The sequence below is a fragment of the Halichoerus grypus genome, chromosome 7 (assembly GCF_964656455.1).
Source record: "Halichoerus grypus chromosome 7, mHalGry1.hap1.1, whole genome shotgun sequence".
NCBI classification, from domain to species: domain Eukaryota; kingdom Metazoa; phylum Chordata; class Mammalia; order Carnivora; family Phocidae; genus Halichoerus; species Halichoerus grypus.
The window spans coordinates 92,316,322-92,331,250 of record NC_135718.1 but is presented as its reverse complement, the minus strand read 5'-3'; the positions used below and the strand labels follow the sequence as shown (position 1 = coordinate 92,331,250).

At 43.0% G+C, this 14,929-nt stretch overlaps 1 protein-coding gene across 2 annotated transcripts in view; it reads left to right on the top strand.

The window, feature by feature from the left end:
• Positions 1-14,929, top strand: part of KIF26B (kinesin family member 26B) — a 444,934-nt gene that overhangs the window by 263,004 nt on the left and 167,001 nt on the right. The gene's annotated exons all lie outside the window — the stretch shown is intronic.

Below are 14,929 nucleotides of genomic sequence, written 5' to 3'. Positions count from 1 at the left end.
TTCATTCTGTGTCTTGGGACCACTCCCCATTAGCCCCATGAAGATGAGGCCTGCATGCACACTATCAGCTCAAACCCCTCACAATTGTCAGAAATGTCACTTTGGCGGCCTCTCTAGGTTCTTGGGGTGTTTCACTGAAGCAGGATTCATGTCCTCTAATGTCCTCTGGCTCAAGATGGTATATACAAGCTTTGTAGCTTTCTTCTGATGGAGAGGGAAGAATTCAATTCTCCTGAATGCAGCCACCTGGGTGGATCAGTTGATTAAACATCCGACTCTTGGTTTCAGTTCAGATCAGGATCTTGGGGTCATGAGGTCCAGCCCCTTGTCAGGCTCTGCACTCAGGGGGAAGTCTGCTTGAGATTCTCTTCCTCTCTCCCTCTTCCTCTGCCCCTCCCTTGCTCTCTCTCTCTCTCCAAAATAAATAAATAAATCTTTAAAAAAATTAAAAAATTAAATAACACTGTCAAGGAAACAGATAACATGATGAAGAACTTCTCTAGAAAACTGGAATTTGTAAAAAACAATTCGGGAATTCTGGAACTTAAAAAACAAAATAATGCATATTAAGAACTCAATAGGTATATTTAGCTGCAGGATGCATTACAAGAAAGAATAAGTGAAATGGAAGACAGATCAGTAGGAGATATCCAATGGATGCATAGAGAGCAGAAATGATGAAAATACAGAAAAGAGCATGTAACAGATGTTAGTCCCTATAACAACATGTAATTGGAGTCCCAGAAAAGGGGAAGAAGGAATGAGACTGAAGCAGTATTTTCTGAAAAGGATCAAAGACATCAAAACAGGGATTCAAGAAGTCCTGCATGCTCCATCCAGATACATACAGAGAAACTACAACAGGGCATAATATAGCAAAACCACTGAAAACAAAAATCAGAGAGAAAAATTGTAAAAACAGCTGGGATGGGGGAGGGGGTGGAATCATGATTATCAAAGGAGCAACAATAAGACTTAAGGCTCACTTCTTAGTAGAAGTGATGGATGTCAGAAGACAATGGAATGTCATATTACTGTGTTGACAGAATGTAACTGCCAACCAAAAGCTTTATAAACCCAGCAAAAATATTTGCCAAAAGTTAAAGTGAAATAAAGATATTTTGGGGCAACTGGGTGACACAGTCATTTAGGTAGCCGACTCTTGGTTTCAGCTCAGGTTGTGATCGCCAGGTCATAAGATAGAGCCCTGAGTCAGGCTCCACACTCAGTGCAGGGTCTGCTTGGAACACTCTCTCCCTTTCTCTCTCTCTCTGCCCCTCCCCCCCAAAAATAAATAAAATCTTTTAAAAAAAGAAAGATATTTTAAGACAAACAAAAATTAAAAGAATTCATCAGCAGTAGTCCAGCATTAAAAGAAATACTAAAAGTATTTATACAGGTAGAATGAAAATGATCCCAGAAATGCAGGAAAAATGAAGAGTGAGAGGAAAGGTAAATATGGGTTAAGCTGATATATATTAAAAATATATAATGGATTGATGACTAGATAGAGGGAATGGACAGATAGGTGATAAAACAAATATAGAAAATATTAATTATAGAATCTGGATGAGGGCTATATGGGTATACATTGTACAGTTCTTCCAATTTTATTTTTGAAAAATCTCATCTTAGAATAAAATGTTGAGAAAAATGTATGGACAAATATAAGTGAATATTGATCATATAAAGCAGAAAAAATAAGGTCGTGTGGGCTCTAAAATACATGTAGAATTCAGTGTATGACCAAAATAATACAAAAAGTGGAAGAGGTGTAAATTAAAGGGTTATGAGGTTAGAGCAGCATCCAGGAGTATTAAAAGTTGTATTTTTACTAGACCATAGTAAGTCAAAGACATGTATTGTGATCTCCACAGTAACTAGTAAAATAATACATAGAAGGGGAAATAGAATGACAAGCACTTGATCAATCTAAAAGAAAGCAAGGGAGGTGGGCTCTTGTGTGGCTCAGTGGGTTAAGTGTCTGACTCTTGATTTCGGTCAGGCCACGATCTCAGGGTCATGCGATTGAGCCCCGCATTGGGCTCCGTGCTTAGTGGGGAGTCTGCTTCTCTTTCTCTCTCCCTCTCCTTCTCCCTCTACCCTTCCCCCTGCTCGGGCTCTCTCTCTCTCTCTCTCCCTCTCTAAAATAAATAAATCTTAAAAAAAAACAAGAAAGGCAAGAAAAGGGAACATAGAACATGTGGAACAATAGAAAACAATTCTAACATGGTAGCTCTAAACTCATATATATCAGAAATTGAATTATATGGAAGTTGAGTAAATATTCCAATTAAAAGATAATTATTGTCATACTCTATTTAAAAAACCTAAAAAGTCTTGGGCCATCTGGGTGGTTCAGTCAGTTAAGTGTCTGCCTTTAGTTCAGGTCATGATCCCAGAGTCCTGGGATCAAGCCCCACATGAGGCACCTCGCTTAGCTTCTCCCTCTCCCTCTATTCCTTCCCAGCTCTTGCTTGCTTTCTCTCTCTTGCTCACTCTCTCTCTCAAATAAATAAATAAAATCTTTTAAAAAAAAACCCTAAAAACTCTAACTGTACTGCTTATAAAAGAGACACTACTTAAATATAAGGACACAGAGAAAAATTATTTTAAAAATAAAAGAATGGAAAAGGATACACCTTGTAAATAACAAAATAAGCTGGTGTAGTTCTAATACCAGAGAAAGTAGACTTTAAAGGAAGAGTCATCATTAGAGATAAATAGGGACATTTTGTAAACATTAACAGGTCAATCCACAAGGAAGTTATAACAATTCTAAATTTGTGTACATCTAATAACAGCACTCCAAATGGATAAAGCAAAAATTGTTAGAATTAAAAGGATAAATAAGCCAATCCGTAGTCCTAGTGGGAACTTTAACACCCCCTCTCTCAAGAACTGATAGATCAGGCAGATAAAAAAAAAAAAACCCATGAAGATATACAAGATCTGAACAACACTATTCATTTTACCTGACTGATGTCCATGGATCACTGGACTCAACGATGACACAGTACAATTTTTTCTGAGTTACCAAAACTTTCCGTATGGGGGCTTTTTATAAAGTAAGTCTCAACAAATTTCAAAGGCCTGAATCCATTGAGTATGTTTTTCAAACAAAGAGAAATTAAGCTAGATATCAATGACCAAAAAAATAGAAAATCCCTAAATGTTTGGAAATTAAGCAGTCTGCTTATAAATAATCCGTGGGCTAAAGAAGAAGACATTAGACAATATTTTGAAATTAAAAGATAATGAAAATTCAACATGTCAAGTGCTAACTAACCAATCATCCCTAAAATATGTATTTCTGATTAAGGCATTTTAAATGTTAAGTAACTATCCCTATGGTGTAAATTAGTACTAAACCATATATTTTTATTGCATATGTATGCTGAAAGGCTGTATTTTATTTTATTTTTTTAAAGATTTATTTATTTATTTATTTGAGGCGGGGGAGGGGAAGAGGGAGAGAGAAAGAGGGAGAGAGAGAGAGAGAATCTCAAGCAGATTCCTCGCTGAGTGTGGAGCCCAAAGCAGGACTTGATTTCATGACTCTGAGATCACGACCTGAGCCGAAAGCAAGAGTCAGGTGCTCAACCAACTAAGCCACCCAGGCGCCCCCAAAAGACTATTTTAAATGTAACAAGGATAAAACAAGCGCTTTAGGTAGGATTTCCAATTATGACACACAAAGCAACGCTTAGATGAAGCTATCCTGAAAGCACACTTATTCCATCATATTATATTCATCCATCTAAGAAAATGATGCCTATAATTGCCAGGTGATTGCTCAGCATTGAGACATCATTTGTTATGCATCAATTGGCCATCTCTCATTTCCCTGGGTATCCCTTTCCCGGATGGAAGCCCTCCTGGGAGCAGAGGGAGGTAGAGGCATGAGAAGCCGGTCTGCCACATTTTAGAGTTTTCTCCACCCGATCGCTGTAGTGTGATCGGAGAAGCTGGAAATGGAATCAGAGACCCCGCGGGCAGCCCAAATGAGGAGTCAGCCTGGAGGGGAAGGTGATCACTGTTGGCTCCGTGTGCTTAATTAGAAGCTGGTGGAGGGGCGCCTGGGTGGCTCGTTAAGCATCTGGGATTGAGTCCCACATCGGGCTTCCTGCTCAGCGGGAAGCCTGCTTCTCCCTCTCCCACTCCCCCTGCTTGTGTTCCTGCTCTTGTTCTCTCTCTCTGTCAAATAAATAAAATCTTTAAAAAAGAAAAAAAAGAAGAAGCTGGTGGAATATTATCATTCACTCCACCTGTGAAAACCTGCACTTGCGAGGCAGCTGGGTGCGGGAAGAACATGCTGAAAACAGCGGTTGGGGGCCATGACTGAAAACTGTTTATTCACAGCAGCCGGCAGAGAACGAGGGGTGCGAGGAAGCGTGGCCACCTTCTCTGGGCGCGTGTGGACAGGCAGCAACTTCCCCGAAGCTATAGATGATGGCCCTGTCATATAGGCTGGGCTTTCTTCTTGACATCTGTGCGGATGGCCCGGTTTTCTTCCTCCCAACAATACAGTCATTAGTACTTGACTTTGTTTCAGCCTGGAACATTCAGGAATGTTGTAGCTGCCTGTGAGTAGGGCTGGTCCTGCCCATGGCCACTTGGCCCTGTGCTTCCGTGGTGCAGAGCCTGAGGGCCTTGGCAGAGGAGGCAGGAGCAAAATTAGTTTCTCCCCCAGCCCTCTCCCTGGCCTACCTGCGCACACTCTTCTCCCCTTGCATCAGGTGTGTGTGTGTGTGCACGTGCGCACATGCACCTGTGTCTATGGGGGCGGGGGAGTAGCCTCTCGTCCTTTCCTGAAGGGGACACAACACTTTACAGATATAATCTAGATTAATGCAGCAGCATCAGAGTATGAAGAGGTTAGATAAGTCATTCCAGAAAGACTAGGTGATGTAGCCTTGGCTGTATCGTGAATTTTTTTCATATATATTTATTTTTGTGAGAGAGAGAGAATGAGTGTGTGCAAGCACAAGGGGGGGAGGGGTAGAGGGACAAGCAGACTCCCTGCTGAGCAGGGAGCCTGACTCGGGACTCCATCCTAGGTCCCTGGGATCATGACCTGAGCCGAAGGCAGACAACCGAATGAGCCACCCAGGCGCCCAACATAGTGAATTTAGAAGTAAACTCAGAGTTCCTACTTCACACTGACTTTTTCCTGCCATGTTCCATGGGAAATAAGGTAGAGACTATTGTCACCTGATTTTATCTTTCCAGGACAGGTAAACTTGGCTAAATTGCTGGAGGCACGCAGCTGACCCATAGATGAATAGGTAACCGCTGCGTTTATAATTTTAGTGACCCGAAAAGCCTCCACCCACAGATGGTCTAAATCTCTGCTTGCAAGTAAATTAAGGGGGCCATGGAGGCACCAACTGCAGCTTGGCTTCAGAAATCATGTTTCTTGAAAATAGCTTATTAGTACGCATGGCTTTCAGATTAACCAATTGATGTCCTGGGCCCGAAGGGATGGAAAACTGGACGGAAGCCTTGTTTTGTTGTGGTGGTCAGGCTGGTAGGTCTGGAGCCTGGTAAATGGATGCAAGGTAATAAATGATATGGAATGTAGGAAGAGGTCACTTTCCTAAGGGGGAAATTCTCCCTCCTGCAAGAGTCTGCAATGCTTTGCCTTGCTAGAATGACTTTCCAATGCACACTCTGTTTCGGGCTGGGGAGCTGTCATTAATTAGAACGCAGACCGCCCCAACTCTTGCTAAGAACACGGGCAGTTTTTAGGACTCCTGTGACTTAGACATCCATTCTCTGAGCCCCCGAGCAGAGCATTCGGGGGCATCCCTTCCGGTGAGCTTGACTGGCCGGCCTGGGAGTGACTCCTGTCCCAGCAGCGTTGATCACTTAGCCCACATCCTGGTTCCTAAATAAGACACACTTGCAATGAATACATTTCCCCTTTGAGGACTGAGTTCTTTAACACATGCTCTAAGTTTTCCAAGTTAGAGAAAATACATTACTTCATAAAGTGCGACACCTGTAACCCTATAGAACTCAAACAATGGGTTGAAGCGGGGTTTGTTGTAAGTAACATATTAATAACACCTGGTGTAATGCCTGTTAACACGCTTAGTGCCTGAAGCAAATTGGCCGGCGCTCCTTCTACTTTTGCCAATAACTTGTCAAAAACTGACTTAGAGTTCCTTCCAAATTCTCAGAAGAACATCCAAGACAAGGTAGCTTATGCAGCCCTCAGCCTTTGCCAGGGCAAGGGCTGGCTCCTGGCCAGCTTGAGAAGTCACGCTGAATTGGAGGAAGAACTCCAAGGAGTTGAGGGGGGCCTCCGGATGGCAAGGTGCCCAATAAGAATGCGATGAGTTAATTGATTTGTAACTTACACAAGCGTCAGGGTGAGGACAAAGGTGAAATTCATTTCCTTCAACAGCTCCAGCTCCTTATTTCTGGAGCTCAAACGCTGCCTCTGTCCCAGGAGGACTAGAGAGGAATCTTTATATTGAGCCCAGGACTTAGGACTTCCTGAGCCCCGTTGCTTAGACCTGGAGCACGGTGGGCACCGTTCAGGGATTCTTTGTGATGGTTGTTTTTAGCGGTGCCGGAGATTTGAACCTGGATTCCTTTGAGGTGAGAGCTCTTTGTCACCTGTTGTTAATCACTTTATCAAAGTGAGGGGAGTAAATGTTTTCTCTCTCTTACCACTAAAAAGAGATGATAGGTATCATGGAGCTTCGTTTTTATCTGCAGAGCGATTTTTAAATGCAGGATAATTGCTGTGCTGGGCTGGTAGTTAGAATTCATACCAAAATTAGACTTTGTGACCTGAAGTATAAACAATTGCATTTTTGCTAAGACTACCCATATTTAGAGGCACACAGCAGTCCAAAATAATTCTAGTCCTTTGTCAACACACAGAGGATTGTGGAGCCTCTTTTACTCAATTTGGCTCCGCTACACTCCTGTCTTTAGAACTAGGCGGTTGCTTCATTATGCGCACATAGCGCTTCCCTCGTATTTTGGTAACCACTGCTCTGGTGCACGTTTCTTTGGATGCCGCTGAACATCTAAAAAATTCTTTGAGAGTTTGGCCCATTGACTACCCAAAGCCGACACATAAACCCAGTAAGGTGGCTTGCACTTCAGATCAGACAAACTCCAGACCCAGGATCCGTAGCGAGATCCTCCCTTTCTGATAAGAAAGTCGTTTTGCCTATTGTTTTAGAACTACTGATAAGAGGGGTCATTAGAGTGTGATCTCTTCCGACTGGAGACTTAACATTTAATGAAAAACTAGGTAAAACATAGATACTTTCTCAGATCTTTCTGAGAACAAGGTGGAATGAGAGGAGGTTATGTTTAGAAAGAAGCAGCAGCAATTATTCTAGAAAACGTGACTCAGTGAAGATCAAAACCAGGTTTGTCTTGCTCTAGGCACTCTATACACACTTGTTTCACTGAAGGAAGGAAGGGAGGGAGGGAGGAAGGAAAATAATGGTCGTGATCATAGACATAGTCTGGGTATGAAGAAAACGCCTCTGGATGAAGAAAGAGAAGTAATGTCAGGGGCTAAAGAACCCAGGACGTCAGCAGGTCCCAAATTCTTCCATGAGTGGGATGGGATCTCCCCGAAAACTTACCTATACTAACTGGGAAAGAAGCTTATGGTGAACTCTTTTTTTGAACTAGACTTAAGTTTTCCTAATTTGTCTTTTAAAAAATTACATCTAGGGGTGCCTGGGTGGCTCAGTCGGTTAAGCATCTGAGTTCCACTCAGGTCACAATCCTGGGGTCCTGGGATCCAGTCCCTCGATGGGCTCTATGCCCAGTGGGGAGTCTGCTTGTCCCTCTCTCTCTCTGCTCCCTCCCCCAATTGTGCTCTCTGTCTTCTCAAATAAATAAAAATCTTTTTAAAAAAATTACATCTAGATTTCCATGTATCATTTTTCCTTGTGAGTATACCTAATTAACATAAAGATTTTGTGTCTATGTGGCCATACATGACATGAATTAAACTTCTAATTTATATAAAGTGCCAAGTTTTTCATGCTCCTTTTGGGTTGCGCCGACCACCCTGTACATACCACATGTCAAAAAGTTTTTAAGATACTGGCTTTTCCCAAATTCAGCATTTATATTCTTGAAAGTGCTTCCCCTGCACCAACAGATCTAACTAAATATTAGAGGTATTTGACCTTTTATTTAAAAAAAAATGTTTGATGTTCTGACTATTTTCAACAAAAGATCTCTGTTCTCAAATGCATTCTATGGAGAGAATCCCTCAGTTCTTTTGAGAGGGATAAAAATTCTCTCTCAAGTCCGCCAGACTGAAGATCAAGGGCATCAGAGCACCACATGTCTGGAGAGTGATCATCATCATGAAAGGAGGCTTGGCGGTGGGGAGGATGTTTCAACCCCGGTTGGACCAATGGATTTGGAGCTAGAACTTAGGACTTCTACTCTCAGCGTTGTCACGGGGCGGGGTGGTGCCTTACGAAGGTTTGAATCTCCATCTCTCCTGTGAGGCTTTCACTGTTTTCTAGGACCAGCCCTAGGTTGGCTCACACCTACCCATCACTCGCTCCCCCTCTTCTGGGCACCGATGGCCCCATTCTAGGACTTCTGCAACCCACTCCACCTGCCTTCCTGGCTACTTTCCACTCTTCCTTTCTCTCTCTTTGCTTCTTCCCTTGTTTTCTCAGATAAAATTGGAGCTATGATCAGGATTATCCCCTCTCATAACCAGGCTTGGAAAACAGGGAGCCGAAGACCAGAGCAGGCTGTGGAAGAAGTTGTAAAACTACGTATCTTAAACACACAAATCCTTAACTTCCTCCTATAAGCCTAATTGTATAATGATCTTCACCTGGGAAAATGTAGCACTAAAACATGGTATTGTTTAAAAAAAAAAAAAAAGCAAGCTGTATCCGGCTCCCACAATGCCTGACAGCTCCAAAGAGATGGTGGGACAGTTTTCTCATTAGCGGACTTGGGATCCTTCTCTGTAGACAGTTGAAGTCTCGAAGGTATGAAGGGCTGCGTACATTGCGTACAAATCGCATATAAAGTCTCTTCATTCCTTTCATCAGACCTTCTTTTCTGAATGGCACGGATCTTGAGACTCATGACTGAATGGAAACATTCATAAAATGTGTAGAATCAGCGGCACATCAAGGAACACAGACTGCTTTTCAACCCCCTCTGTGTTGTGTTTTCAGAATACACAGGATCCGTTTTAATCTTGGTGTCTTGAAATGATTAAGGATTTTCATACTTTGGCTATTTCCTGTGGGGAAACTCACAGGTAATTTACGCATTGGTTCTTTTAGAGTTCTTTTCATTGTTTGTAATGGTTTAGCAACCACTGAACCTTCTTCCTTGCATATGAATACCTACATTTTTATGTAAAAGATGTCACTGGCGTTTTAGCTGCTTAGATTTCTTTTCTTTTTAATCATTACTGGGGCAGTATTTTCTTACACGAGGATATAGGAAACTACTCTTTCTTAGGCCTGCTGCAGAGACAGCGGGGCCTAATTTCGTATGTCCCCCGAGACAGCCTTCGTCACACACACTACTTGCTGTGTTTTGGGGTGAGGAAGATCACTGGGAACCACAGCCAAGGAATTTGGTTCATTGAACTGAAAGCTCTTTCCTCTGTTTTACCATCTTAAATCCTTCCGATAGACCCATAAACTACCAAATTCTCCAAGTCCTCTGGGAAGCCGTTCTTAATCCCATCATTATTTATGTAGTTCCCCGTCTTTCCAGTAAACCAGAATTGAGCTGTAAAGGCATCTGCTGCCAAATCTCTCTTATGATCTTGTCTTTATATGCCAGCTCATTTGTTTTCCCTTAGGTACTTCGTTGTTATTCTACCTTTTTCATGTGTCATCTGAGGACACTGGGAACATCATAGAATGGTACATGGGGGGGCACCAAGACCTCCCTTGAGGAAGGATCTAGAAGGCACATCTTCATGTCCATTACGCATGGCCACTGGAAGTTCTGGTGACCACAAGAGATGGGGAGAGGACAGTGGTGGGGGCTTTTCCAGCCATCTGCCAGGCCACCCCAAACTTCTGGTTTGTATCCCCAACGTAATAGTACTGAGTATGATGCTAAACAAACGTGTTGACAAACAGACCAGACCTTACGTTAGCTTCTCCTTTGTGCTTCTAGATGGAATCCTGTGGGTAGTCTTCATTTCATTTTCACCAAGTTTAAGGACCATTTTCACCTGTTGGGACTTAATTTGGTACAGAGGGAAATGCAGCAGATTACTTGTGGAAGGATTTGGATTCTAGGTCTTGTTTTGGAATTTATTAGCTGTGTGACCAATAGCAAGTGATTTAACTTTTCAGAGCTCTGATTCTTCAGTCATTCATGGGGACACACGACCAAATGAAACACTTCAAAAACTATAAAACGGTACTTAAATTGCCTTTTAGATAATGGGTGTTGTTCTGGACTCTCTTCCTTTAACACTCCATCCATCTGTCCGTTCATCCATCCATCCTCCATCTATCCCATTATTTTTTTATATATTTTTTAAAGATTTTATTTATTTATTTGAGAGAGAGAGAGCAAGCACACAATCGGGGAGGAGAAGCAGAGGGAGAAGGAGAAGCATAGTCCCTGCTGGGCAGGGAGCTCGACACGGGACTTGATCTCAGGACCCTGAGATCATGACCTGAACCGAAGGCAGATGCTTAATTGACTGAGCCACCCAGGTGCCCTCCCATTATTTTTTTTTTAAAGATTTATTTATCTATTTTAGAGAGAGTGGGGGGGAGGGGCAGAGAGAGTCTTAAGCAGACTCCTTACTGAGTGCAGAGCCCAATGCGGGGGCTCCATCTCATGACCCTGAGATCAGGACCTGAGCAGAAACCAAGAGCTGAATGCTTAATTGACTGTGCCACCCCGGCGCCCCTATCCCATTATTAGCGTGAGTGATTTCTATCTTTTAATTTATAATTCCTCCCAGCCAAGTAAATGGGGGATTTTTGTTTCTGCTAATTTTGGCAATCCCTCTCCAGGAGAGTTAATGCAAGCTCTTCTCGTACTTCAAGCAGCCCATCTCTGTTCAGGACATCTCTTTGCCACTGTCGATTGCAAATGTGACAACTTTGTGAGCCTCAGAAACATCAGTTTATCAGAAGCCACCTCCATAATATTGCACATCTGGTTCACTTCACTCTGGTATTTTTTTTTTAATTTCTATCAATTTTTATTTGATGCAAGAGCCAATGCCACTGTTTAAGTGTAATTATCTGTATAGTGACTTTTTCTTTGCAAAATTATTTCCAGATTCTTTTTTTTTATTATGTTATGTTAATCACCATACATTACATCATTAGTTTTTGATGTGGTGTTCCATGATTCATTGTTTGCGTATAACACCCAGTGATCCATGCAGTACATGCCCTCTTTAATACCCATCACCAGGCTAATTCATCCCCCCACCCCCCTCCCCTCTAGAACCCTCAGTTTGTTTCTCAGAGTCCATCATCTCTCATGGTTCGTCTCCCCCTCCGATTTCCCCCCCTTCATTCTTCCCCTCCTGCCATCTTTTTTTTTTTTAACATATATTGTATTATTTTTTTCAGAGGTACAGATCTGTGATTCATCAGTCTTGCACAATTCACAGTGCTCACCATAGCACATACCCTCCCCAATGTCTATCACCCAGCCACCCCATCCCACCCACCCCCCACCACTCCAGCAACCCTCAGTTTGTTTCCTGAGATTGAGAATTCCTCATATCAGTGAGGTCATATGATACATGTCTTTCTCTGATTGACTTATTTCGCTCAGCATAACACCCTCCAGTTCCATCCACATCATTGCAAATGGCAAGATTTCCATTCCTTTTGATGGCTGCATAATATTCCATTGTGTGTGTGTGTGTGTGTGTGTGTGTGTGTGTGTGTGTGTATATATATATATACCACATCTTCTTTATCCATTCATCTGTTGATGGACATCTTGGCTCTTTCCACAGTTTGGCTATTGTGGACATTGCTGCTATAAACATTGGGGTGCACATACCCCTTTGGATCCCTACATTTGTATCTTTGTGGTAAATACCCAGCAGTGCAATTGCTGGATCGTATGGTAGCTCTATTTTCAACTTTTTGAGGAACCTCCATACTGTTTTCCAGAGTGGCTACACCAGCTTGCATTCCCACCAACAGTGTAGGAGGGTTCCCCTTTCTCTGCATCCTCGCCAACATCTGTCGTTTCCTGACTTGTTAATTTTAGCCATTCTGACTGGTGTGACGTGATATCTCATTGAGATTTGGATTTGGATTTCCCTGATGCTGAACGATGTTGAGCACTTTTTCATGTGTCTGTTGGCCATTTGGATGTCTTCTTTGGAAAAATGTCTGTTCATGTCTTCTGCCCATTTCTTGATTGGATCATTTGTTCTTTGGGTGTTGAGTTTAAGAAGTTCTTTATAGATTTTGGATACTAGCCCTTTATCTGATATGTCATTTGCAAATATCTTCTTCCATTCTCTTGATTGTCTTTTGGTTTTGTTGACTGTTTCTTTTGCTGTGCAAAAGCTTTTTATCTTGATGAAGTCCCAATAGTTCATTTTTGCCCTTGCTTCCCTTGCCTTTGGCGATGTTTCTAGGAAGAAGTTGCTGCGGCTGAGGTCAAAGAGGTTGCTGCCTGTGTTCTCCTTTAGGATTTTGATGGACTCCTTTCTCACATTTAGGTCTTTCAACCATTTTGAGTCTATTTTTGTGTGTGGTGTAAGGAAATGGTCCAGTTTCATCCTTCTGCATGTGGCTATCCAATTTTCCCAACACCATTTGTTGAAGAGACTGTCTTTTTTCCATTGGACATTCTTTCTTGCTTTTTTGAAGATTAGTTGACCATAGAGTTGAGGGTCCATTTCTGGGCTCTCTCTTCTGTTCCATTGACCTATGTGTCTGTTTTTGTGCCAGTACCATACTGTCTTGATGATGACAGCTTTGTAGTAGAGCTTGAAGTCCGGAATTGTGATGCCGCCAGCTTTGCTTTTCTTTTTCAACATTCCTCTGGCTATTCAGGGTCTTTTCTGGTTCCATACAAATTTTAGGATTATTTGTTCCATTTCTTTGAAAAAAGTTGGTGGTATTTTGATAGGGATTGCATTGAATATGTAGATTGCTCTAGGTAGCATTGATATCTTCACAATATTTGTTCACTCTGGTATTTTGCTTCTTGTCCTGTTAACCTCCTTTTTAGGCTAGCTCATTGCAATTTTTTTCTATTCATTCTCCACTAAGTCCTAATTTTCTAGACGAAATCCCAGATGTTATGACTCAGTTAAAAGTTCTTCTTTATTGTCAAGTGTATCATGCATACAAAATAATATATGAACTGTAGGTAGATGCTCAGTTTGCAGACCAATAAGAGAACAAGCATCTATGTACCAGCCCCCTAGGTTAAGAAATACTCTTATGATATATTTAGCCATTTAATTAATGCATATTTGTTGAGTGCTTACTTTGTATCCAGAATTTGGTAAGGTATAACGATGATTGAGAGATCATCTACTTGACATGAAACAGCACATCATCATCTAATAGGGAAGAAAGACTGGCCAACAAATAGTTGCGAAGCATAAAGGTACTTGCAGGGAGAAATACAGACTAGGTGTGACTGGGACCAATGCCTACACCTGGAGAGTTAGAAAAGCTTCTAAGCAGGTGAGACTTTGGACTAGGTTTTTAAAGCAACTCAAATGGGCTTTATTTATTTTTAGAGAGGAGTGGGGAGGGACAGAGGGAGAGGGAGAGAGAGAATCTTAAGCAGGCTCCATGCCCAGCATAGAGTCCGACTCAGGGCTCCATCTCACCACCCTGAGATCACGACCTGAGCCGAAATCAAGAGTTGGATGTTTAACTGAGCCACCAGGCGCCCCGACTTTGGACTGGGTTTTAAGGGATGGTTTGCCTGGGGAAGAAGAGAATTCTTGGCAAAGGCAACAGCATGTGTAGTCTCAGAGCTGAAACGCCCGGCGTGCTTGGCAAGTGGCCAGTCCTTCTCTCAACTCCCATTTGGCTTCTGCGATCCCTCTCTCCTGCTTCCAGCCCCATGGTGTTCTCACAGGTGTTGCCTTCGCATCTCTCCTCGCTTTGTTCAGTCTGTCATTCGTTCACCCGCTCACCCAACACTGGGAAAGAAGGGAGTCTTTGGAAACTTTCCCTGCATCCGAAGCACCTGTGGAACTTGTTAAAATGCAGATTCTGGTCCCTTCAGGCTCCATCAGAAGCCTGGGGGTGGGGTCCAAGGATCCACATTGTCGACATGCTGTCCCCAGGCACTTCCAATGCAGATGATGGGGACCACGCTTAGAGAAACGCCATGAATGGATGCCTTGTGTGGAGAGGGGAGGGTTGCCGAGAACACGGGAAATTGGAGGGAGATGGTCTCATGCTGTCCATGGTCACGGCTGCCCCTCCAGCGTGCATGAGTTATCCGTGCCTTTCTTGCCTCTGCCTTCCACTTCGGCTCCCCTTTGCTGTCACTTCTTTCTCCTCCATGCCACCACCTGTTCCCGCACGGTCTCAGAGCCCTGTTTGTGCGCCTCCCACCCCTGCTCCGTGCCACTCTCTCCCTCGGGCATGACCCGTGCCTTGGCTCTGTGTGCCCAGCGTCCCGGGCTGCGCGGCCACTAAACAATGGAGTGACACGTAGAGTTGACAGTCACACTGAAAGCCCCCGCCTCGCCTCCCTACCCTCCTTCCTTTGGAGGGTTCCCTGAAGCAAGGAAAAAGAAACAGGAATCCTCCCCCCCACCCCCCCACCGCAGGGGGAAGGCACGATTGGAGATACCCGAGGCAAAGGGCGCGGGTTGTCTGATTCACACTTCCATTACCGAGAGCATTTGAATAGTTTTAAGACCCGTAAACTGTGAGACTAGACGTTTTCACTGAAATATATGCATGTAGAT